Source organism: Notamacropus eugenii, chromosome 3, assembly GCF_028372415.1.
Source record: "Notamacropus eugenii isolate mMacEug1 chromosome 3, mMacEug1.pri_v2, whole genome shotgun sequence".
NCBI lineage: Eukaryota > Metazoa > Chordata > Mammalia > Diprotodontia > Macropodidae > Notamacropus > Notamacropus eugenii.
The window spans coordinates 367,911,900-367,939,711 of record NC_092874.1 but is presented as its reverse complement, the minus strand read 5'-3'; the positions used below and the strand labels follow the sequence as shown (position 1 = coordinate 367,939,711).

The window sequence follows — 27,812 nt, the reverse complement described above, 5'->3', positions numbered from 1 at the left end:
AAAATTTTGATGTTGATCCTCTGACCAACTAGATTCAATTCACTATATTAGGTACTGGGGACACAAACACAAAAATGAAACATTCTTTGTCCTGAGGTGGATGAATGGGTGTAAATACAGCACAAATGTAAGTAAGGATTTAATTGGTATAGGGAAATTTAAGGTAAGTCAACTGCCTTTATTAATGCAAGTCAGCACCTTCTCTGAAACTTATAACTTTCGAGAACTGAGAAGTTAGGTGACTTCCTAAAGTCATACACCCAGTATGTGTCAGAAGTGAGACTTGAGTCTAGATTTTCTTGGTTGCCTCCATCCACTACACCACACTATCTGTCTTTCCGTATGAATATTGATAAATAAAAATAAAGTAGGTTGAGGAGGTAAAGAACTATAACACTAGACTGGATGGGAAGGATGTCAGACTGGACTTCATGGAGGAACCTGGAAGGAAGACAACTTTTCCAATGGGCAGAAATGAAGAGGAAATGCATTCTAGGCAAAGGAATGGGCTGATGTGTGAATATATGGAAGAGAGGATAGAAAATCAAGCTTGCAGAATAGCTAGTCACATAGTCTGCCTGGAATGTGTGTTCTTATGTGTGTTCGTCCTTTGTTGCCAAAGAAGATCATGCCATCAGAGAAATGGTGACATGACTTGCACTTGACTTTGTTCTGAGTGAGTGAGAGCTGTGCAGGTCACCAGCCTCACTTCTCCTCCAGAGCCATCTGACTCCAGTGACCAGATATTCGTCAGGATGACTGGAGATGACCCAATATGAGGCAATTGGGGTTAAGTGACTTGCTCAAGGTCGCAGAGCAAGTGAGTGTCAAGTGTCTCAGGTGAGATTGGAACTCAGGTCCTCCTGACTCCTGCACTGCTGCTCTATCCACTGCACCACCTAGCTGCCCCCTGCTTGGAATATAGAGTCTGTGAAGGGGGAGTGATATGAAATAATTATGGAAGATAGGTGGAAGTTAGTTTGCTAAGAACTCTAAATATTAATCTGAGAATTTCATATTTTATCTGAGAGTCAGTAAGGAACTATCAAAGATTACTGAGCAGGAGAGTGACTTGGAGTCTTAATGTAGACTTAGGAAGTCCTGTAGAAGGAAACTTGAAGCACAGAACAGAATAAAAAAGGGACCAGCTTTATACTGGGAAATCATCATAAAACTGAGGGGCAGTATAGGAAAGATGAACACAAAGAAATCTACTGGGTTCCTGGATTGAGCAACATGTGCTCACTGGGGCCATAAAGAAAGTAAAACATTAAACCTGGAGTCAAGAAAATCTGACCTCAGACACTTCCTAATTGTATGATCTATGACATCACTTAACCTCTCTTTATTTCAATTTCCTTGACTGTTAAATAGGAGTAATGAAACCACCTGTCTCACAAGGTTGTGAGAATTGAATGAAATAATGTTGTGAAGCATTTAAGCACAGTGCCTGGCACAGAATAGGTATTATATACATGCTATTATTATTATTTTTATTATTAGCTATTATAACGGGCCAGTATTCCTCTAAATCAGCAATGTCTATTGGGTCCTCATTGGGTTCTTATATGGGTCTGTCAGGACCCAGCACTGGGGGAAGGGAACAGAGTCCTGGGGATTGGCATTAATTCTTTCTAGTTGGAGAAGGGGAGCCCTGAGGAAATGGCAGCTAGTTGATATGCAAACTACTCTACCAGACAGAAAAGGGGTTGGGGGCTGTTATTTCTGTGACAGTACTCTGCAGGGGATCAGAAAGACTGGCACGCACCCCACCCTCCCCGGGCTGTCCTCCCTCTTGCAAGGGACTCTTCCTGACAGCAGTGGCTCAGAGAGATGACACTTCATGTGAAGCTAATGCTGTCCTGGGCTGTCCTCTTCCCACTTTTAGGGAACCCTTCCTGCCTATAGGGAACAGAGATGCCATCCCTTCGTGCTACCTCTGACATCTCCTGGCTTGGCCTGCCTATAGGAGAGAAATGCAATTCCATCAGCTTCCTACACTGGTCACCTTGTCTGAGATTCCCAAAACTCCGAGTGAACCTTCTCTTAAGACTGAATCCCCAGTGTTGCTAATAACCCTCCTGAACTCACTTGGCAATAATTAACAATGCCACCTTGATCATACCTTCCCCAGGCAAGTGATCCTGAATCCCAGCTATCTTTATACAAATCTCATTCTTCCTAACTCCTCCCACCCCTTAACTGTCCACTTTTTAAATTCCATCCTCCTCACTCTCCAACCCCTCAATGACTCACACTGAAGCTGTGTTTTCTGGAATATGTATTCAGTAGGAAATGAACTTCCTTTCATTTAAAATATTTTCCTTTTCTTCTCCTTTCATCTTTTGGCTCTCACTGAGACCTCACTGGCTCCTTGTTGATGACAGGAAGCTTTCCAGCACCTCACTGATTCTCCCTGACTCACTCACTTGTCAAAGTGCAGATTTGGCATATTCCTTGCTCCACATTGCCACTTCCAGGTTCTCATTCTAACTCCATCACTCAAGTAACCTTTCCTTCTTTGAGGTTCACTCAACCCACATCTACCAACCACTCAAAATTCTGGCAGCTTGAGTTACGTACCCAGCCGACAGTTTTTCTCCCCTAAATCATGTCCTCATGCTCAGTGACCTTGACATACATATTAATACTCCCTCAAACAGTCTAACTTCCCAATTCTTCACCTTCCTCATTTTCCATTACCTTCTTCTACACCCTATGTCAGCTACACACAGGTCATTCCCTTGATCTTGCCATCACTCACAAATACATCACTTCCATGTTCATGAATTCTGAAATTCCATTATCTGATCACAATCTGTTATCATTCTCTTTCCCTCTGCCTTGTAATTCCTCCCCTACCCCACCCTCTCAGCTGAGTCCCTTGCTTAATGTTTTAATGAAAAACTGAAATCATCTTTCTTCCTCCTTGACTTGTATCTCCCTGATCTTCTCTGACACCTTCACCTCTTTCTTATGTAATTAGGTATCCCTTTTCCTTGTCAAGGTAAACTCTCTATGTGCACAAGTGATTCCATTTCATCCCATCTTCTCTATCATACTGCCCTTCTATCATCCCTACTCTCTCACTTATCTTCAATTTCTCCTTGTCTGTTTTGTTTCCCTACTGCTTATAAACATGGCTTTTTCTTTCCATCCTCAAAACCCTTACCTGATCTATCCAGATTCTGTCTAGCTATTGTCTCATCTTCCTTATTGTGGTTAAACTCCTTGAGAAGGTCTAGAATATTTCCTTTCCTCTCACTCTTTTCTTAGTTCTCTAAGATCTCAGAGATCAGAAGTCTGACTTCTGATCTAATTATTTAAATGAACCTCTTCCCTCCAAAGTTATTAATGATGTCTTAATTGCCAAATTTAATAGTCTTTTCTCGATCATCATCCTTTTTGACCTGTGCTGCATTTGACACTGTTGATCACCCTCTTCTCTTTGGTATTCACTTCTCTCTAGTTTTTTTTCTGTGTGTGTATGCTATTCTTAGTTCTCCTCCTACCTGTCTGCCCACTCCTCAGTCTCCTTTTCTGGATCTTTATCCAGGTCACACCTGCCACCTTGGGTGTGCCTCAGGGTTCTGTCCTGAGTTCTCTTCTTTCTTTATACAGTTTCACTTGGTGCTTTCATCAGTTTCCATGGATTCAATTATTACCTCTATGCTATGCTTCTCAAATCTGTTGATCTAATTCTAACCTCTAGTTTCACATCTCCAGCTGCCTCTTGGTTATCTCGAATTGGATGTCCTATAAACATCAATCTCAAAGCATTCAAACGTGAACTCATTATTTTCATCCTTAAACTCTTCCTTCTTCCCAATTTTTCTTTTACTGTTGAGGCTGTTACATCAGTCATCCAAGTCCAAATCTATGTGTCTTTCTTGACTCCTCATTCTCCCAAGGCCTGTTAATTTTATTTTCACAATATCTCTTGTATATGCCCCCTTTGTCCTCTAATACTGCCATCACCCTGGTTCAGGCCATACTTGGATTATTTCAATAGACTGCTGGTTGGTGTCTCTACCATAAGTTGGTTCCTCCTGTCATTCAATAAATAAATCTTTATTAAATACTTACCATGTGCCAGACCCTTTGCTAAACTCTGAATTTCCAGCTCCCACCATAAAACCATTTTGTCCTTATTATGAGAGTTCATCCTAGAGAGCTAGCCACAGCCACCTGACCTTGTCTCCCACATCTTTTCCGTATCTTATTGTGGTTACAATAATCCCCTAAATTGCTTTAGGAAGGGAGATGTAAACTGATTGTGCTATTGATCTGCTTGAATCCCTGTTACTCACCATGCTAAATCTCCTTTGCCTTGCCAACCCCTGTTTATCTCTATTAAAATATAGGCTCGTTGAAAGCAGGGATTATATCTTTTTTTTTTCCATCACCAGTTCTTAGCTCAATGTGTGGCACATAGTGAGTACTTACTAGTTGTTTTTCATTCTTTCGTTTATTCTTGAATTGCTAATTTGAATAAAATTTTGTCATAGATAATTCTGCAAAATATATATTGCTCCATTCATTTCCCTCACTTTCTCTTTCCTTTAACCTTAATTCACTTAGTCTTCCTCCCAGCAGAAATAAAATGCAAGTGACCAAATGTTAAAGAGGGCAAGTAATCAAATTCCATTGTATTTGCAAAAATATTTGTCTCTTCTATTTTTAAAGATCACTCTTAAGATTTATACTAGAAATCTGTAGAAGTCATTTTTCTGGATTTGTGTTTGTACTGAGTTAGAAATCCCCCAGAGTCAATATACTTCTTAGTGTTCATAAAATGAATAAATGAATTAATTAAAAACATTGATTAAAGTACTTATAGTGTGCTAGTCACTGTGTTAAGCATTGGTTATAAAAATATAAGCAAAAAAGATAGTCTCTGCTCTTAGGATGAGATGACATATACAGGGAAGCTAAATTTTGAAAGAGGTTGGGATAGGTACTCAGTTTCATGGCTAAGAGATGTATGGAAAGCATTATAGTAAGAAAAAGAAATCTCATCAATTAGAGCCCTTCTAGATAGAAAAATAGGAGGAGGAGGAGGGGGGCGGGAGAGACCAGATTGCAGGACACATGTCTTTCTCAAACAATACATCTCTTTCTTAGTAGGAACGTGCAGGGGGTGGAGGGTAGGAATAGGAGAGTCAAATTTCCTAGAATTTTCCTGTTCTCTTTTAAAAATCCCAAGAGTTACTGATTAGAAAATAGTGGTTAAGTTCTATTACTAACTGAAAAGAAAACAGTTCCATCGTTCCAGAATGCTTTGTAGTTGTCATGTCCTTTGCTTAACCAACAGGTGGCTCTGTTGTTTTTTCTAACAGTCATATTGCTACACTTCCTTTAGAAAAGCAAGAATTTTAGGATTTATAACTGCAGTGTCTCTCACTCCACATTCACACACACACACACACACACACACACACACACACACACACGCACGCACCATATCAGACAATCCTGAGATCTAAAAAAGCATATTTCTTATTCTTTAATAAAATTGCATTTTATCACTTGGGAAATTATTATGATTCTTTATATACTTCTTTCCTTTATCATTTAACAAAGTGCTTTTCACATTTCAAAGATTATTAAAATCCAATTCAATTCAATGTATATTTATTTAGTAAGCTTCTACTTTCTGAAGGCATTCATTCTTCCCACATCTGCTTCTGACTCTTTGGACTTGATCATCACATTTCTGCTGCTTTCTCCCCCTGGAACATCTCATTGCCTTGGTGACCCTGCCCTTTTCCTCCCATTAATGAATTCCTCTTAGAACTTCCATTTTGAGGAATACCTGGAACAATCATCCCCAATTCTAGTCCTTGATCTGCTTTTTTAACACTCTGGACTTCAGGGATGCCTCCCCCCCATCCTACCCTTCTGACGTCTCTTTTACATGTTGCCTCCCTCCATTAGAATGTAAGTTGCTGAGGGCAGGAAATACATCTTTTTGCTTGTATCTGTATCTACAGCGTTTAGCAGTGTCTGGCAATAGTAAGTGTTTTTTTTAAACTTGTTATCTGGAATTGCACAAAGACAAAAGCAAGTCTTTTCCCACAAAGACCTTGAGTCCAATATTTATACACAGATAAGAAGATATGAAATAATTATAAAACAAATTAAGGTGAAGGGAAAAATCAGGGACACTAGTGTAGAAGATGGCATCTGAGCAGAGTTTTGAAGAAAGGTAGGGCTTCCAAGGAGCTGAGGTGAGAAGGATTCCAAACATGAGGAACAACTTGATTAAGGCACAGAAGTGAAGGTTATAATGTTGCACACAAGAAACAACACTTAGGTCAATTTGGCTAGTGTGTAGAGTTTACGAAGAAGAGTAATACAAAATAAAATTAAGAACATAGGCCAAAACCTATTCATTAAGAGTCTGTAAATACCAAATAAAGGAGTTTATATTTTACCCTTAAAGTTGTAGGGAACCAATGAAGTGTCCTAAGTAAGAGAATGGCATGGCCAGACCTAGGCTTTAGAAAAGATGATTTTGGCATTTGTGTGGAGGATACAGTTGAGTGAGGAGAGAACTGAGGCAGGGAGATCAATTAAGAGGATATCACAGTAGTCTTGGTGAGGAGTGATAAAAGCCTGAATTTAGGGTGATGATCACATGAGTGAAGAGAAGGGGAAAGATGAAAATATAATGTGGAAAAAGAATTGACAAGACTTGGCAATGGCTTGGTTATAAGGGTTGAAAGAAAGGAAAAAAATAAAGTTGAAACTGAAGTTTTCATTATTGTATATTAGAAGGAGGGGATAATTTGGGGGAGAAAAAGAAAGTTCTCCTTGCCAAAGTCCTTGGCACTTGTCAAATGGTCCAATGAGTTTTGTTTTAGAATTAAGTTGAGATTCCAGCTGGAACTGTCCAGCAGACCACTGATGTGGAACTGCAACTCAGTAGAGAAATATGTATATTGGGAGTCATAAACAGAGAGATAATAATTGAACCTATAGGAGCACCTAAGGGAGATTATGCAGAAAGAAGAGGGCCTATGGCTCATTTATACTTAGTAGATAGAATATGGATGACTATTCTGTAAAGAAGACTGAGAAATTGCACAGGTAAGAGATATGAAAGTCATCATAAAAGCTAGTGTAAGAGAAGGCATACAAGGGAAGGGAGTGATTAGCAGTGTTAAAAGTTGCAGAGAAATCAAGAAGAGTGAGAACAGAGTGTGTGTCTAATTAGACTTAGAAATGAAAAGATAGCTGACCTTGGAGAAAGACATTTCAGTTGAATGGTAGAGTTAGAAGTCAAATTATCATTAAAAAATTTAGAATTAGTTGAGGGACCTTTCAGAGCTATGGCAAATGAAAGAGGTCTTAAAAATGAGAGAAATAGGCAATTTTAAAATGTAAAATAGATAAATTTGATTACACAAAATTGAAAAGATTTTGCCTAAACAAAAATCAATGTAATTTGCATAAAGGGACACTATAATTTTGGAGAAAATATCTATATCTCCAAGAGTCATTTTGCAATGAATAAATGGTCACTGAGTATGAGCAAATAATTCTCAAAAATAAGTTTGAAAAACAATTAGCCACCGTATGAAATATTTTTCTAAGACATTAATAATGAGAGAAATACAAATCAAAACAATCATGAGGTTTTACTTCATACCTAGAAAGCTGGCAAACATGACCAAAGACAGGAAGGATTGTACAAAGACAAGCATCTTAATAGACTGTTGTTAGAGCTGTGAATTCTTCCATCCAAGAAAGTTTGGAATTAACTATGAAAGTGAACACAGTATCCATGCTTTGATCCAGAGATTTGTTAGACACATATCCTAAGAACTTCAAGATAGAAATGTCTCATGTTCTCCAATATATTCATAATAGATACTTTGTATAGTAAGAAAACTAAAAACAAAAGAGCACAAAAATACCCTGAAACTAGAAGCAAAGTAGATACCTATTGATTGTAGAATGGCTAAACAAATTTTTGCATATGAATATGATGGGATATTACTGCAACATAAGAAACTATGAAGATAACTTTAGAGAAGCATGAGATGATATATATCAACTAACTTACAAGGAATTAAGCCAAAGCAGGAAAATAACACACAACTTCAACGACGCAAATGCCAAAGCAAAAAATAATACACTGCTGGGCAAGGGCCAGGGGTGTAAGGCCTTGGTCCCTCCAATATGTTCCTCCTGTTTTCCTTGGAGGAGAGGGAAAAGGAGACTGCAAGAATGCTGTAATTTGAAATTCTGCTAGCAGAAAGTCCTTGACAGTGCTTGTGTATAGTTTATTCTCACCTATTCCTCTTCCAGTATGATTGGGAATGGAAGCTTCTTGAGGGCACAAACTGAGTGCCTAACGTAAGAAATACTTAACAAAAATTTAGTGATTGATAGATTAATTTTTTCTCTCACATATAAAAGTGAAAGATCCAATGTTCAGGAGTCATTTTAGTTGTGTCTGACTCTTTGTTACCCCAATTTGGGGTTTTCTTGGCAAAGATACTAGAGTGGTTTACCATTTACTTCTCTAGCTCATTTTACAGGTGAGGAACTGAGGCAAACAGGGTTAAATAACTTACCCACAGATATACATCTAGTGAGTGTCTGAGGCCAGATTTGGACTCCTAAAGATGAATCTTCCTGATTCCAAGCTTGGTGCTCTATCCACTATACCACCTCATTGTCACCAGCTCCTGGATAGATCTCAGCTATGTTATTGGAAGTCTTGGAGTAGAACACAAAGACCTAGGTTGGTACATGACCTCACTTAGTCCATGTCTTAACATTAACAGCAAAAATGAAAATAATAGTAATAATGATAATTTTTGAGAGTAAGCTGAATGTTTCTTCCATAGATCCAACTGGACAAGTCATTTCAGCTATCTGTAGGCCCAAACTGCACTGTACAATGAGTTGGTCTAATGGACATTAGAGAACTAGATGATCTCTAAGGGGATCAGAACAAGCATTTATATAGTACATACTCTGTATCAGGCACTGTGCTTTTTATAGTTATTATCTTGTTTTATCCTCACAACTATCCTGTAAGGAAGGTACTAACACTATCCTTATTTTATAGTTGAGGAAACTAAGACAAATGGATGGCAGTTTATTTGCCCAGGGTCACAGAACTAATCTGAGGATGGATTGGAACTAAGGTCTCCCTGATTCCAGATCCAGCCCTCTATTTACTGTATCACCTAGCTGCCTTTAACATCTTAAAATGTTAAGCCTCTAGAGTCAGAGAAGCTGGATTCAAAGTCTACTTCCTACCTTCACTACTTCTGTAATCATGGACAAATTGCTTAATCTCCTTGGGCTTCAACTTCCTCCCCTATAAAATGAGAGAAATGGATAAATTTATCATACTATGATCTTTATTCATATTATATGACTTTCCTTTCCCCAAGTAAGATTTTAATTTTAGTTTACTTCAGTTAACATTTAAGTATACTTACATTACAAAGGGTCAGTTATATGTTGAGCACACTGGTTTTAATTTTATTTTAATATTTATTGAATATCAGCAAAAATAACGCTTTTTCTCTGACCTTAAAAAGATTATAGTTTAATAGATTACCTGATAGACTAACTATAGCATATTTAAGTAATGATTCAATACAGTAGTTTAATAGAATAACAGTTTGTTTAAAGATATCTCAAGAAAATATATGATTAACTGCTAAAAGAATTGTGGAGCTGTGTGTTTTAACTTGGCATAGGAGCTATGTTATCTGTCTGTGGGTAACCCATAAAAGAGAAAATCCATTCAAAACAATACACTCAAAGAGTCAACTATAATTCTCAGGTCTATAGCCTTCTTAGCATTTAATTGGGCATGGGATTCTCCCCAATTCAATGAAAGCCAGAAAATGGTATCATTCCTGTCAACTGAAATTGACATATAGGAACCTAAAGACATGACTTTCTCCACGAAAGTTTTAAAATTAAAGCAATTTTTTTCTCTATGGCCTGAAAAAAGATAGTTCAACAGTATCATCATCATCTTCAACAAACTGGAAGGCATATTCTAAATCTATGGCACGTAATCTTCTATAGTCCAATTTGCAATGGGTGAGCAGGTACCTTTTTCTCATCTAACATTGCCTTGTGCAGTTTTCTGCTGATTTGACAACATATTTAAAAAAGGGAGGTGTGTGACATCAGTATCAAAGAGAAACGAAGAGAAAATCATACCAAAAAATCTCTCCAAAGGGCATGTAGAGCTGGGAGGGATGAATCATCATAGGAGTGCTGGAACATTTCTGACATCTCATTTGACCTTAGTCCTCCTGCATGACAGGTCAGGGGTGGAGGTGGTTTGTAGAAGAGGCAGGGAGCTCTGTTTACTTTGTTGAAGAGGGCACTATATTTCATAGGAATCTTCATGGCTTTGATGTTTTTTATTAAATGCATTTTTGAACAGAAGGTTTGACCTTGGATGAAAAAATGCAGCCAAAATGCTATGTGCAGGCTAGTGTGAGATGTATTTTGTTCTTCCAGTTAGAGATTGTTTAGGGAGCCACAAGCACCCCAACTTTCCTGAGTTTTCCAGATTAGAATTTCACTTAAAGATGAATTAGGAGCAAACGCAAACCATTGAACTTCCCTCCTTCTCAAATGGATTTTGTGCTTTAACATCTTTGAATGGACATTGTCACTACAGATCATCCGCTTGTTTAAATTGTCCCTCAATACACCCTATGCTTGTGTCAAACTGACTTACTTGATTCCAATATCCTTATGTGCCTTTGTCCTTGTGACTGGAATGCACTCTCTCCTCACTTTTAGCTCTTACGTTTGTTTGCCCCCCATCCATTTCCTTTCTACCTTCATAACATCTCTTTAATACATCACCTCTAATCCCAAACTGCCATCACATTGCTTCAAACCTTCATGCCCTCACACCTTGAGTGTTGCAATAGCCGACTGGTTGGACTCTTGCCTCAAGTTTCTTTCTCTTTCAACTGATCTGCAACTTAGATATCAAATTGATCTATCTTAGTTGCCAGTCTAATAAATATCACAACCCTATTAAATCAACTCCGGTTATTTACCATTATTCCCAGTATCAAATATAAAATCCTTTTTTCTTTTACAGTACTTCATAATCTGGTCCTTTCCTACTTTTCCATTCTTCTTTCACTTCTTACCCTTCCCCATTCCTTCCTTCCCCTTACTCTGCTACACTGGCTGCCTTGTTATTCCTTGCATATGACACTGCATCTTCCAATTCAAAGCTTTTTCACTGGCTACACCCCATTCCTGGAATACTCTGCTTCCTTAACTTTATCTCTTGGCTTCCCCGGTTTCCTTCAGGTCTCAGCTTAAAACTTACCTTCTGTAAGAAACCCTGTCCAGTCCACTTTAATCTTAGTGCCTTCCATCAGAGATTATCTATCTATCAGTCTATATGCAACATTTGTGTCATATGTATGTGTATATATGCATATATATGTGCATACATAGATTACATGGTCTCTTCCAGTGGATTCTGAGATACTTGAGAACAGGAACCTTTTTTTTGGCCTTTCTTTAAATCTACATCACTTTGTATAGTGACTAATCTCATAGTAGGCACTTAAGAAATGTATGGTGACTGATTGATTGACTGTATTAACCTACATGATGCACTATCCTTGAATACCCTGGGGAACTGGAGTGAAGAATTCCCTCCCACTTCCTACCCTCTCTACTTCTACCCAATTTGAGAATCAATTATCAGCAGTGTGTGCTCATAAAGTGACCGAAAGAAGTCTATATTTAGAGATATCATCTTCCTACCAAGGAATGTCCTGTGTGCCTGTAGCCATTTCTTTCCTATATGAGTCAACAAGTAGTTATTAAACACAATTTATGCCAGGTATTGTGCTATACAATAAGGATACAAAACCCAGAAGGAAGCTGTTTTTTTGTCCTCAGGAATCTCTTTGAAAGAAGCTTATATCATCATCCTGTTCAGGATACCACGAACAAGATGGGATCCTCATGACTTTTTTTGGGGGGGATCCTCAATAAGTCTTAATGGTGTAAAGGGTTCATTATACCAAAAAGCCTGAGAACCACTGGGATAGACTTATTTTTTTTAATACAACATTTAATTTTTTCCCCAATTATATGCAAAAACAATTTTTAACATTCATTTAAAATTTTTTTAAGTTCCAAGTTCTCTCCTTCCCTCCTTCTCCTCCCCTCATCATTAAGATGTGTTACACATATGCAATCATTTAAAATCTATTTCCATGTTAGTCATATTATGAAACACAACACAGGAACCATTCCACCACTCAGGAAAATAAAGTAAAGAAAAAGATTACTTAGATCTGCATTCACACTCCATCAGTTCTTTCTCTGGAGATGGATAGCATTATTCATCAGAATTTCATCAGAATTGTCTTGGATCATTGTATTGCTGAGATTAGCTAAGTCATTCACAAGTGATCATCATAAAATATTGCTATTATTTTCTCTAGAGTTTTCCTGGTTCATCTCACTTTATTCTATATCAGTTCATGTAAGACTTTCCAGGTTTTTCTGAGAGGATCTTGCTTGCCATTTATTATGGCACAATAGTATTCCATCACAATTATATATAAATTCTTCAGCCATTCCTCAATTGATGGACATTCCCTCAATTTCCAATTCTTTATCACCATTAAAAGAGGTGCTATAAATATTTTTGTACATGTAGGTCTTTTTCCTTTATTTTTAAAATCACTTTGGGATGCCAACCTAGTAGTGGTATGCTTGGTCAAAGGCAATACATAGTTTTATTGCTCTTTGGCCATAATTCCAAAATGTTCTACAGAATAGTTGAATCAATATACAACTTTGCCAATAATGCATTAATGTCTCAGTTTTCTTATATCTACTCCAACATTTGCCATTTCCCTTTTCTTTCATATTAGCCAATCTGATAGGTGTGGGGTGGTAACGTTGTTTTAATTTGCACTTCTCTAATCAGTAGTGATTTAAAACATTTTTGTCATATGACTATAGATAGCTTTGGTTACTTCATCTAAAAACTGCCTGTTTATATCCTTTGGCATAATTGAGGAATGGCTCTTATTTCTATAAATTTGACTTAGTTCTCTGTATAGTTGAGAAATGGCGTCTTTATCAGAATAATGTGCTGTAATTTTTTTCAGTTTTTATAATAACTATACACTTCCTTTTATCCCATTCTCTACCTTGTTTATCCTACGTTCTCTCTCTCTGTCCATTGTCAAAAGTGTTTTGCTTCTGACAAAAGTCCTTCCCCAGTCTGTCCTCTTTTATATCATCTCTTTCCCCTCACCCCAGTCTTACTGATTCTTCTTCCCCTCCTACTTGCCTGTATGGTAAGATAGATTTCTATCCCAACTGACTGTTTATGTTATTTGCTCTTTGAGCCAATTCTGATAAAAGTAAGGTTCACCTGCTTCCCACTCCTCACAAGCACCTTCATCTTCGTGTCCACCATAAAAGCTCTTTCTTAGCTCTTTTATATCAGATAATTCATGCCATTCTACCTCTCCCTTTTCCCTTCTCCCATTACATTCATCTTTCTCAACCCTTAATTTTATTTTTCTTTAGATAATCATCTTGTCATATTCAACTTATACTCATACCCTGTATACACACACACACACATCCCTTCTAATTGCCCTAATAATGAAGAAGATTTTAGGAATTATAAATATCTTTTCTAAAGTAGGAATGCAAGCAATTTAACCTTAATGAATCCCTAATGGTTTTTCTTTCCTGTTTGTCTTTTTGTGCTTCTCTTGAGCTTAGTATTTGAAAGTGAAAATTTCTCTTCAGCTCTGGTCTTCTCATCAGGAATACTTGAAGGTCCTCTTTTTCATTGAATGTCTGAAGATTATACTCAGTTTTTCTGGGTAGGTGATTCTTTGTTATAATCCTAGCTGTTTTGCCCTCTGGAATATCTTATTCTATGTTCTCTGATACCTTAATGTAGGAAGTACCAAATTTTGTGTTATACTGCCTGTGGCTCCATGATACTTGAATTGTTTCTTTCTGGTTGATTGCAATATCTTCTCCTTGGCCTAGGAACACTGGGATTTGACTATAATATTCCTGGCAGTTTTCATTTTGTATCTCTTTTGCCAGGTGATCAGTGGATTCTTTCAGTTTCCATTTTACCCTATGGTTCTAGAATATCACAGCAGTTTTCCTTCATAATTTCTTGAATAGTGATGTCTAGGCTCTATTTTCTGTCCTTTATTGATGGCTTTTAGGTAGTCCAATAATTCTTAAATTATTTCTTCTGAATCTATTTTTGAGATCAGTTGTTTTTCCAATGAGATGTTTCATGTTTTCTACTGCTTTTTCATTATTTTGATTTTGTTTGACTGTTTCTTGATGTCTCATAAGGTCATTAGCTTTCATTCACCCAATTCTAATTTTAAAGGAATTATTTCCTCCAGGGAGCTTTTGCCCCTCCTTTTCCATTTGGCCAATCTTACTTTTTAAGGTCTTCTCTTTTTCAGTGACTTTTTCACCTCATTTTTCATTTGACCAGTTTATCATTTTAAGGCATTTTTCTCCTCACAGGCTTTTTGGACCTCTTTTGGCCTACTGTGTTTTTAAAGGTGCTATTTTCTTCAGAAATTTTTGTTCCTTTCTTTTTTTTCCCACCAAGCTGTTGATTCTTTTTTCATGTTTTTCTTGCATTACTCTCATTTCTTTTCCCATTTTTCCTTCTATCTCTCTTACTTGATTTTAATATCCTTTTTGAGCTCTTCCATGGCCTGGGACCAATTCATATTTTCCTCTGAGATTTTGTATTTAGGAGATTCGACTTTATTGTCTGAATTTGGGTTTTCATCTTCCCTATCATCAGAGTAATTTTCTATAGTTAGACTCTTTTTCTGCTGTTTGCTCATTTTACCAGCCTATTTCAGGACTTTTAACTCTATGTTAAAGTGGGGCTCTGCTTCTGGAGTGGAGGGGTATAATGGTAATTTAAATAGGAAGATCTTTCCCATTCATTAATTGCTCCATGTGACCTGCCTGGGTCACATAGAAGCCTGAGTCATATGAGTCTGAGTCACATGGAGCCTGTGGTAGGAGGAGTTTGCTGAATGGGCAGAACAGGAAGAGGTTGAGTGTTGAGCTAGAGCAGAGCTGAGAAAAAAATTGGTCAGAGTCTAGTCAGAGGTAGGAAGGATGCAGGCAGCTGGCTAGTGAGAGTGAAAGAGCTTGTTGTGATTTTGTTTAAGGGGAGTCTGCTTGTGATTTGTTTAATGGAGCTGGTTTGTGGGAAACCTAGCAGGGGGAGGCCTTGGAGATTGTGCTGTTCTCTGCATTGTTATTGTGTATAGATTTTTGTTACTATAATGAATTTGGTTTTCTGGGGTCTGAATAAATGTTTTAGTTCTGTCTTTCATATGGAGAGTCTGTGGTATTTTATGATCAGAATTGTGCCAGGATATTCATGGCCACTGTAGGTGCTGTGAATATCACATTAGTGCTACAAAGGGGCACTGTCCTAAACTTCAGGTTCTCTGTGTAGCTATTTTCAGAGATAATTCTAGAGACCTGTATGTTTTGGGTTCTTCCAAGGCAACATGATCTAGAGATGGGTGTGTTTACTGCTCTCCTGGCCTGCATTCTGGTTGGTGAGTGGCCACAAGCATTTTCTTCTGCCCTGGAACTATGACTGGGGTCCCAACTCCCCTATGACCAAAAGTTCTGGTGTGCTAGTGCTTCTCCTCACCCTAGGACTAATACCCAGGACTGTGACCCAGATCCAAGTATAGCAGTGCAAGAGAATCCTGCCCCTTGTGCCAGCAAAAAGATCCATTTAATTTCCTTCTGACCACTTGTCTGATCACACTCCCCGCCCCCCCTTACTGTCTGGGCTGAGAAGTCCAGAAACCATCACTGCTACCACTGATTCAGTCACCCCCAAAACCTACTGCTGGTTTTTTGGATCAGGGATTGCCATAAACTGCACTTCACTCTCACCCTGGTGCAATAAGCCTTTCCTGCCAAACTTTTAAGTTGTCTTGGTTTGGAAAATTATTTTACCCCATCCCATTGTGGGTTCTGCTCCTCCAGAATTTGTTTTGAGGCATTATTTAAAGTTGTTTTTGTGAGTGTTGGGGAGAGCTCAGGCAAATCTCTGCCTTTTCTCTGAATTCCACTGCCCCACCCTGACTTGTAGAAGGAAATACTATTGGATGTTTCTGAAGGAGGATTTTGAAGGGGGATAGCATGCACATATATTGGCATATACAAAATAAATGCAAGTGTGTGTGTGTGTGTGTGTGTGTGTGTGTGTGTGTGCATTCTAGGAATCAGAAAAGGCAGATATTGCTTGAAAGTGATGATGTGGTAAGAGAGTTCATTCCAGTCAGAGAGGAGAACTGATACAAAGGCAAAGAGATATGTTTTTAGTGAGAAACATCAGGAAGGATCTGTGATGCTTTTGTATCAGGCACAAAGAGCTAGGGAAATTTTCAGCATATAAATGGTTGAAGTAGTGAGAATATAGTACATCTTATCCATGTCCCAGACCTCAAGTCTCTGTCTCTTTAAATTCTATCTGCCCTTTAAAGCCTATGTCAAATGCCTTTCCTTTTTAAGACCTTCTTTGAATCCCTTTAATCAGAAATTCTTTTCTTTTTCTTTGTACCTTTAATATGCACTGATAATTCTCTATTTTACATTTGAGTTGTTTTTGTATGTATAATCTCTCTTCTACCCCTTCAGAGGCAGGATGGCATAGACTTGGACTTGGAATCTCTAGAACATGCCTTTGAATCCACTTCTGTGTAATCCTGGATAAATGACTTAGCTACTCTGAGTCTTAGACAACTCCCTAAATCACAGCTTTGTCATTATGACTAAGCCCTACCTGGAATGGATTATGGAGGGTATTCCCACACTGGTAATTCCTAAAAAGGAGAAAATCACAAATCTTTTCATAGTATAGTCTCTATTCATTCATACTAGATTATAAATTCCTTGAGGGAATTCAGTCTTTTATTTTTGTAGCTTTTGCATCTTCCCAGGGGACTAGCACAGTACTATGAACATAGTGGCAATTTACTGAGTTGAGTGGAATTCATTGCCTCTCTGGAAGAAATCACATGGTTTTGAAGCAACTATGATATTAATCCCACCAATTTTCTTAGCACTTTATTCAAAGAATGCAAAGAACTTTTTGAGCCTTGTGATTAAAGAGTATTAGCTGTTTAGTCTCTGCATGATGGATCCCACTTTATTTTAGTCTCACTTGACGCATGCATCTTGTTAAACAAGGTATCTGACGTTGGATATATATCTTTCATTAAGAGACTGAAGCTGACCAAGTAGTTAGTTGCTTCAAATTATGACCAAACTAAACCATCCGGACCTCAGCTGCCATTGACCTTATCATGACTCTTAAATTGTCAACCAAGAAAAGAACTGTTTAAAAAAAAACAATAACTAAACTGCAAACAACTGACTGAAATAACAAAGGCTCAGAAACACTAAGGCTAATTACCTACAGTTAGTGAATTGAAGCAGTGCCAATGAGAGACTGGAGGATAAGCATATTAAAACCATTATAATAGAAGACATGAAATGAGACAAAAGAAATGAGGGATGGAAATGTAATGCATGCAAGGAAAGTCATACAGGAGATTAAGAAAATTACATTGTTATTATGTTTCATTCTAGTTAAAGTGAATGACCTTCATTTGCAATGTTTTATGAATCTCTTATTTATAAGGGAACACAGACAAGTAGAGTAGTTGATAGCAAATAGGCTTATTCCCTCTCCTTCCCTTTATCTCCAACCCCGCTCCCTCAGCCCTTAATGATGGAGCTCATTTATGTTCATGCTTGGAATATGCTTCTACACTGTGTGACAATTAGAAGAGGAAAGAAACTGTGGATTAGACTAACAGTTCTCAAAGTGTGGTCCAGGGTCCCCTGGAGGGGGGCATGTGAGGCTCTTTCAGGAGATTCACAAATAATAATATTAAGGCATTTTAATGGGTAAATATGGTATGGTAATATGGTAAATATTAAGAGCTATAACCCACATAAACAAAGGCTCTTTGGGAATCATCAATAATTTTTAATAGCATATAAGAATTTGTGAGACTAAAAAGTTTGAGAATCACTGGGTTAGACTTATCTAGCTGAACTCAACCTCATAACCCTTTTATTAGGCTCAAAGCCCAACTGATTTCTAAAATTAAAATTTCTTCAGGTGATGAGGGAATATGACGCTACCAGAGATTATTTTCCTAAGCCTTTCTTGGAGCTAAAAAGACTTGCTTTCAGTTCATTGGAATGTTGCCATTTCTTGCAAATGAACGTCTCACTAGCTAATTACCATTAATACCTGTGAATAATATGCCTCATTATCCTGTAGAAGAATTGAATTGCTCCCTGTGGAAAATCAGCCTTAAATCAGACAGTATCTTAGGTCTCCTTTCCTTTAAGGAAATAAAGAAAATAAGTCCTTGGACATTATGGAGGGAAAAGGAGTCTTAATTTCTTTGTATCTATCATTAAAATCATGAGAAAAATAGGAAGAGGTTAGGGACTTTTCTGAAGTCTGGATGAAGGGTTACAATCATATTCTTTGGTAGTCTGGGACTACGTCTCTGGCTATAGGTTAACCAAGTACAGAGTATCATAATTTTAGACCTGGGTAGATATCACTTGGTTTCATCTCTTACATTAAGAAACTGATACAAAGAAAAATGATTTTCCCAAGGTAACAAAGGTAGTAAGAAATAGGAAGCATTCATGTCTAAGACTCATGACTTTGAATCCATGCTACTCTTTTCAAAATAAATGTCCCAGGTTGGGTTTTTTCTTTCTTTGCTCTTTGTTTTAGTTAGTCAACTGGTCAATTATTAAGTGCTTGCTTATGTGCCAGGCTCTGGGGGCACAAAGGAAAAGAAAACAAAATAACTCAACCACTTCTCTTAAAAACCTTACAAGCTAATTGGGGAGATAATATGTAAACAAACAAAATATGTATTATATAAATAGGATATAAGAAAAAGAAGCCAAGTCACATAGTAGATAGAAAGCTGGGCTCTCTATCAGGAAGACTCAAATTCCTGAATTCAAATCTGGCGTAAGACACTTACTTATGTGAGACCTGGACAAGTCACTGCACTATGTTTGCCTTAGTTTCTTCATTTGTAAAATGAGTTTGCAAAGGAAATAGCACATCACTCCAGTATCTTGGCCAAACCTCAAATGGGGTTATGAGGAGTCAGACATGACTTAAAACAAATGAACAAGGAGGAAGGCACTATTAAGGAGGATAGGAATGGTTTCATGTAAAAGCTTGGATTTTATCTAGAACTTAAACGAGAACAGGGAAGTCAGGAACCAGAGATAAGGAGGAAAAGTGTTCCAGACATGGGGTACTGAAAATTCTCAGAGTCAGGAGATGGAGTATTTTGCAACAAAGTGGGAGGACGGAACAGGGAGTAAAGTCAAGAAAACTGGAAGTAGGAGGGGTCAGATTGGAAGGACTTTGAATGCCAATCAGGATTTTACATTTGATCCTGGATAGTGAACCCCTGAATTTATTGAATAGGAGAGTGACAAGGTCAGATGTGGACTTTAATAAGGTAAATTTAACAACTGAGTGGAGAATGGACTGGACTTAAGTGGGAAGAAACTTGATTTTGCCCTCTTTATTTTGTTTACATTTTGTCACTTTTATCTCACACAAAGTTGTTTTCTAATACACAAGATTAGTCCATTTGTTCAGATGTTAAAGAAAAGTTTCCAGAAAAGGGGTTTAATGGAAGTTGAGCCATGGTCATATAGTTGTTTTATTAAATTTCCATGCCCTGATTTGGCTGTCTTAGCTAACAAGAAATAATTGTATTTTTATGAATTTTTTGACTTTTCTTTAAGGTAACAAAAATATCTGAGCTGAATGGGACCTTAGAATTCACCTATTTCAATTCATTAATTTTGGTTTATTTTTCAATTACATTGCATCCATACAGACTTTACCTACATTAATATAAAATAGGTCCTTAAAACTTCTTTGGAAAGTAGATATCATCTGAATAAGGCAATTTGGTAGCTAGAAAATTAACAAAGATACTAAAACAATGTTTGTGTCACGTATGATGCCAAGGTAGAGGTTGAAAAGTAAAGAATCAACAATATTTAGAGGAATTGAAGGTAGATTTATTATAGAAATACACTGGCAATCATAATTACCTAGGTGCAAATAAATGGTAGTCTTGTCTCCTGCAAGAATCCAGTGCTTTTTGCTCAGTTACTCCATTCCCTCCCCTTCCTTCCTTCCTTCCTTCCTTCCTTCCTTCCTTCCTTCCTTCCTTCCTTCCTTCCTTCCTTCCTTCCTTCCTTCCTTCCTCTTCGTTCCTTCCTTCCCCTTCCTTCCTTCCTTCCTTCCTTCCTTCCTTCCTTCCTTCCTTCCTTCCTTCCTTCCTTCCTTCCTTCCTCTTCCTTCCTTCCTCTTCCTTCCTTCCTTCCTTCCTTCCTTCCTTCCTTCCTTCCTTCCTTCCTTCCTTCCTTCCTTCCTTCCTTCCTTCCTTCTGTCCTATGGTGACAAAAATACCGAAAGAAGAAACGACTTTCTGCTGTTGTTCAAAAGTGCAGTCTTGAATTCATATCAAGTTGGAAGGTGTAAAGGATCAGTATTATGATCTCTTACTGACACTAAGCAGTACTGATCAAAAAGCCTGGATTCCTTTGAGATAAATTTCATGACCTAGATATTTGGAGCTCTGTGTTTAATTTGTCCTAGTTAATCAAAGCTCTGTACCTAAGGAAAAGCAAAGCATTCTGAAATGCAACCCCTCTTTTTCTTCCATTATGTATAAGCAGGTTCAAGCTGCTATGTGGAGACAATAGGAAGTAATTTATTAAATTGTTACTGACTTCATTTAATAACTGTATGTCCCAAAGTTGTAAAGTTAAACTAATGAAGGAAATACAGTTCATTATATTGTAGAGAAACTATCATTGGAAATAATGAACTCATGACTGATGAGTGTTTTTTTTTTTTTAAGAAGGAAGATGCTTTTACTTCCCTGAGTTATTGGATTTGTAGCCAACCTTGTAGAAAGTATTATGTCTTTCCCAGTCACAGAATTTCTAATCACTAAGTCTAGCTAGCCCTGATTAGATGATTAACTTTTGAATCCAAATAGTGAGTGCCACGTCAACATTTTTGTTTCCAGTGTACTAGGTAACTCTTTAAGTCTTTAAGTTGCAGAAAAGGTGCCAACCTGTACTGGTAGAAGCTGTCTTTTCATTCAAGAATGCCCCATAGCAATGAAATCACAAAACCAGTGCCTATCCGTCATCCTCATGTATAAAATATAAGATTCAGCTCTGGACCTAAACAAAATATAATTTTAGATAAATGACATTGTTTAATATAAATGTATTTAACTATACTGAAATGGCAATTTACTTGTATTCACAATACATTTTTTGAACTCATCAACTATAACTGAGATAATTGAGGTAATTGATTTAATTTTTTTCTTTGGTATCTTATGTTTTTATGTCATCTTCATCCCCTGATATGTCCCTCTCTCCTCTCCCCATCCAGATAGTAGAATCATCACTTTTAAGAAAGGCTAAAGAAAAAAGCAGTTAAGCAAAAATTAAATTGAGGACTGATAAATATGCAGATCATCTCTGAGGCTACTTTTCTTTTTTTAATTTTTATTTTATTAATTTTTTTTAAATTTTTTTATTTTATTAATTTTTAACATTTATTTTCACACAATTTTGGGTTACAAATTTTCTCCCCTTTTATCCCCCCCCCCAAACCCGAGCTTTCTAATTGCCCCTGTGACCTATCTGCTCTCTCCTCTATCCTCCCTCCCTGCCCTTGTCTCCATCTTCTCTTTTGTCCTGTAGGACCAGATAGCTTTCTTGACCCCTTAACCTGTATTTCTTGTTACCCAGTGGTAAGAACATTACATTTGGTCCTAACACTTTGAGTTCCAACCTCCTTAGCTCCCTCCCTCTCCACCCCTTCCCCTTGAAAGACAGGCAATTCAATATAGGCCATATCTGTTTAGTTTTGCAAATGATTTCCATACTAGTTGTGTTGTATAGGACTAACTATATTTCCCTCCATCCTATCCTGTCCCCCTTTACTTCTATTTTCTTATGGTCCTTTCCCGCCCCATGAGTGTCAACCTCGTATTGCATTCTCCTCCCCATGCCCTCCCCTCCATCCTCCCCCCCACCCTGCTTGTGCCCCTGTCCCCCACTCTCCTGTATTATGAGATAGGTTTTCCTATCAAAATGAGTGTGCATTATATTCTTTCCTGTAGTGGAATGTGATGAGAGTAGACCTCATGTTTTTCTCTTGCCTCCCCTCTTTATCCCACCACTAATAAGTCTTTTGCTTGCCTCTTTTATGAGAGATAATTTGCCCCATATAACTTCTCCCTTTCTCCTCCCAATATTTCTCTCTCACTGCTTGATTTCATTTTTTTTTTAATATAGGATCCCATCCTCTTCAATTCACTCTGTGCACTCTGTCTCTATGTATGTGTGCGTGTGTGCATGTGTGTGTGTGTGTACTCCCACCCAGTGCCCAGATACTGAAATGTTTCAAGAGTTATAAATATTGTCTTTCTATGTAGGAATGTAAACAGTTCAACTTTAGTAAGTCCCTTATGATTTCTCTTTGCTGTTTGCCTTTTCATGGTTCTCTTCATTCTTGTGTTAGAAAGTCAAATTTTCTTTCCAGCTCTGGTCTTTTCATCAGGAAAATTTGAAAGTCTTCTATTTCATTGAAAGACCATTTTTTCTCCTGAAGTATTATACTCAGTTTTGCTGGGTAGGTGATTCTTGGCTTCAGTCCTAGTTCCTTTGACTTCTGGAATATCCTATTCCATTCCCTTCTATCCCTCAATGTAGAGGGTGCCAGATCTTGTGCTATCCTGATTGTATTTCCACAATACTTGAATTGTTTCTTTCTAGCTGCTTGCAATATTTTCTCTTTCACCTGGGAATTCTGGAATTTGGCCACAATGCTCCTAGGAGTTTCTCTTTTTGGATCTCTTTCATGCGGTGTTCTGCGGATTCCTTGAATATTTATTTTGCCTTCTGGTTCTAGAATCTCAGGGCAGTTTTCCTTGATAATTTCATGGAAGATGATGTCTAGGCTCTTCTTTTGATCATGGTTTTCAGGTAGTCCCAGAATTTTTACATTGTCTCTCCTGGATCTATTTTCCAGGTCAGTTGTTTTTCCAATAAGATATTTCACATTATCTTCCATTTTTCGAATCTGCGCGGTATGTTCTGAGATATCTGTCTTTCTCGAAAAGTCCTTAGCGTCCATCAGTACCATTCCAGTTTTGAAAGATCTATTTTCTTCAGTGAGCTTTTGAATCTCCTTTTCCATTTGGTTAATTCTGCTTTTGAAAGCATTCTTCTCCTCATTGGCCCCTTGCACCTCCCTTGCCAGCTGAGTTAGGCTAGTTCTCAAGGTGCCAATTTCTTCAAGATTTTTTTGGTTCTCCTTTAGCAGGGAGCTGATCTGCTTTTCATGCTTCTCCCTCATCCCTCTCATTTCCCTTCCCAGTCTTTCCTCCACCTCTCTAACTTGATTTTCAAAATTCCTCTTGAGCTCTTCCATGGCCCGAGCCCATTGGGTGGGCTGGGACACAGAATCCTCGATTTCTCTGTCTTTGCCTGATGGCAAGCATTGTTCCTCCCCATCAGAAAGGAAGGGAGGAAGTGTCTTTTCTCCGATAAAGTACCCTTCAATAGTTTTATTTCTTTTCCCTTTTCTTGGCATTTTCTCCAACCATTGGCCTGACCTCTGAATGTTCTCCTCACACCCACCTCGCCTCCTGCTTCTCCCAGCCAGCGTTTGGGGACTGAGATTCAAATGCTGCTTCCCGCCTTAGGATTTTTGGCGGGGGCAGGGCTGCTATTCAGTGTGAGAATTAAGTTCAGGTGGTCAGGGGCAGGGCCGCCTCTCAAGCCCAGTTCCCTCTGGGGGTTTATGCACAGACCTTCCACAATGGATCCAGGCTCCTGCCCGTTTGGGGAGCCCCCGTCAGCAGCCGCCTCTCAGCCCCCACCTCCCGGGGGGGCTCGAGCCATGGGGGCACCCCACTCCCCTCTCAATCCACCAAAGAGACTCTCTCACCCACCCCCGTCAGTCACCTGTTGGTGGGGGGGCCCGTGCTGCCGCTGAAGATCTTGCCTCCGGAGCCCTCTCAGCTCCGTGCCTCTCAGATCCGCCGCCGCCGCCGCCGCCGCCGCAGGTCTGGGCTGGGCTCCGCATCTGCAGCGTGACGGACCTTTTGTGAGAGGTTTGCAGGTCCCTCTGTGGGTGGGGGGACCCGCGTGGCTGCTGGAGATCCCGTCCCCGTAGCCCTCTCGGATCTTTTCCTCATGGTGTCGTGGCCGCGGCAGGGCTGCACTCTGCACCCCGGCAGGGCTGCACTCTGCTCCCCGTTGTGGCGCCCAGTCCACGGCGCGAAGGACCCCCCACGAGAGGTTTGCAGGTCTCTCTTCAGCAGAAATCTCCCTCGCTCCAGTACTCCGTGGTCTCTGGGTGCAGAATTCGCCCTGGCTTGGTCCCCCTCTAGCCGTTCTGTGGTTTGTGGGTTCGGAGCTATGTGTATGTGCGTCTTTCTACTTCACCATCTTGGCTCCGCCCCCTGAGGCTACTTTTCATTAGGGGAACTTGCCTGGGAGATTTGCAGTGATGTGTAAGGGAAGTGTTTCTGTGTTGTGGCTGGGCCTGACTTGGGTGAATCACCTGATAGTTCTGATATTGGAACAAAATGAGACACATATAGGTAATTAACAATGAACAAAAAGACAGTTACTTAGGAATAGCAGGAGAAGGCTATTCAACAAGGATAGGCATTGAGGATACATCAAATTGATTCAGCTCAGTGAAACTCCCTTGCTGAGTTACCTATCATAGTATACCATTGTGTGCCTTTTGAAATCTTTGGTGGCTGCTCTGCATTCAGGTGACCAAGACATCTTATCAATAACATTGCACACACACACACACACACACACACACACACACACACACACACACACATTCTGGATTTTGTTTTTGCCTGATAACTATGTAGTGTTCAGGAGCTTTTTTGATTGACTGCAGTTTTTGACCTAGCAAACAGGGACCATGCCAAAAACAGTTTAGCAGGCATCAGTATTTGTTCTCTGTCTTTGTCTCTCTCTTTCTGTATCTCTCTGTTCTTTGATTTCTTTGGTGAATGCACAATCTGGTGACAAAAAATGATTTAGGTCCCTCCCTCTGTTTCAAAGTTGACGTGTGGGCCTATGAATATGGGCCATAATTATTTTTTTCTGAAGTAAATTTTTTTCCCCATTTTAGTTGAAAGGGATTAATCTGGAAGCTCTGGCTTTTTTAGTTTCAAAGGAACCTAGAACCTCCCGGGAGCGTTGTAGTACAAGAGTCCAGCAATGTGGGGAGTCTGGGATTCAAATACCCTGAGGGCCAACCTTTGAGATCTAGTCCAGGAGTAGCAGAGTTTATCTGGCAGTGATGACACATTTGGATGTGAACTTGAAGGGACCTTTGCTATGTAGAGACTGTGGTAAATTGAGCTCATTCTCTCCAGAGACCTAAAAACAAACCCTTTAGCTGTTGAAGGGAAATGTTGGTGCTTTACCATTGCTATATTTTCAAAATATCCTTTTTAAAAAGTATCCTTTTTTAAAGCTGATGATATTAATTGAAGAAATGGATTGGAGTGCCAGTTGCTAGTCACTAGTGGCTAACAGTGGGAGAAACATGGCTGGAATGGAGGCTGTAAACAGTGGAACTTGAGAAAGGGACCCCAAACCTAAAAGGTAATCCCTAGAACCTGAAAAGGAGATGTAGCAACCTGGCTTTGGGATAGGGGAAAATAAAGCATTTGCATTTGCTCCATAACCAACATTAACAAAATCTGACAAGATATGGCAGTGTTAGACATCGATCCATAGGTCCATTTCTCTGCAAAGAAAGAGGTAAAGTGCATTCTCATGTTTCCTTGGAGATAAGTTGGTCATTATTCCTACACAGGGGTCAGTTTGAATTTTTTTTGTTCACTTTATTTATATTGTTTTAGTCGTTGTGAATATGATTTTTCTGATTTTGCTAATTTCACTTTGCAACAGTTCATATGCTTTTGAACATTTCTCTGCATTCTTCACATTCACTTATTCTTGTGGGTCACCAATATTCCCTTATATTCACATATGCAGCTTGTTCTGCCATTTCCCATTTGGTAGAAACAAACTTTGTCTTCAGGTTTTTGCTATTATTAAAATATTGCTCTAAATAGACTATAGTGCACTTTTCTTTCTGTTGTTGAACTTCTAGGGGGTATATGCCCAGGAGTGGGATGGTTGGGTTAAAAATATGGACCTTTTATTCACTTGGCATAGCTCCAAATTGCTCTTCGAATGCTTGGAATAATCCTCCTATGCTTGCATTTTCATAATCTGTTTGACACTGAGTATTCCACGTTTTGTTCTGTTTACCAGTTTTCAGAATATGAGATGAAACCTCAGAGTTGTTTTCATTTTTAAATCTTTCTATTATTTATGATATGTGACAGTCTTTCAAATGGTTCTTAATCCTTTCTTTGAGAACTACTTGTTCATATACAACAAGGAATAGCTGTTGTATACATTTGCTATCAAACACTTATTAATGATATTTGAGTCAAATTTTTTCCCCAGTCAGTGCTCTGACTATTTAATCTTATTTGCATTGATTTTGTTTGTGAAAACACTTCCAGTTTCATGGAATCAAATTCATCTGTTTCTCAATTGGTTTTATTTAACTGTTACCCTTTGTTCTTTCTGTGAGGGGGGAGTAACTAGTATATAAGTGACTGTAAAGTGACTGTAGGTATATAAAAAGCAGCAAATATTTCTAAAAGATGATGAGAGAAGGTAAACTCCTGTATTAGTATTTTAAATTGATGAGGAAAAAATTTTGTTTAAAAACATGATCAATATGCAATATTCTCAAGGGTCAAATATGATTGAAATTCATAAATGGAACTAAGAAATAATAAAAATAATGAGATAATTATATAGCTATGTACTTGCATGCTTTTTTAATTTGTGAAACTTTATTATTTGAAACCTATTTAAAAATGATCTCTTGTCAGTGGATAGGTCATGTAGCCATTTTCATAAATACATTACATATAAGACAAATGTTTGAAATTATTTTTTGTCTCATTTTCTTGAAAATATGAACAATTGTAAAGTTGTACTTTTCTCTGTTACTTTTTTGATAAAACCATAATAAATGTCGATAGATAGAAATTTAAAGAATAAAATTGTTTGTATGGAATGACTTTTAAAAAGCAGTGTATTTTATTAATTTTTTGTTACCAAAAAGAAAGACAGCATTGCATCCAAAACCTGGAGGCTACAAATAGCACAAATCAATGAAAATTAAATTAACAGTACTATTTAAAACTAATTTCTCTTTGTCCAGAAGAATGACATTGTTGGACAATTCCATGGACTATCAGTTTTAATTTGTGGATAGTATTGGTAAGAATGCATAGGTATGTTAAAAAAATCTCTCCCTCCCTCCCTCTCTCTCTCTCTCTCTCTTTCTCTGTTTGTCTGTCTGTCTCTCTTTATTGTCAGAGGCTAGAATATCTAAATTTCCATTATTAACAACAATAAAATAGTTTGTGCTATAGTATTCCCAAGTGATTTAAGATAATTTATTCAAGTGTGAACCTTTACCTCCCATCAGGGTAATTGCGTGATTCATTAAACAACAATAACAAAATTTAGTCCTTATAATGTGACAA

General features: G+C 38.2%; 1 long non-coding RNA gene across 1 annotated transcript in view; it reads left to right on the top strand.

Moving 5' to 3' along the window:
• The first annotated feature begins 10 nt into the window (after window positions 1-10).
• LOC140531680 (uncharacterized) overlaps window positions 11-27,812 on the top strand; it is a 66,136-nt gene continuing 38,334 nt past the window's right edge. Inside the window, exon 1 of the long non-coding RNA XR_011976398.1 lies at window positions 11-127. This is a non-coding gene — a long non-coding RNA (uncharacterized lncRNA). The remainder of the gene's footprint in view (window positions 128-27,812) is intronic.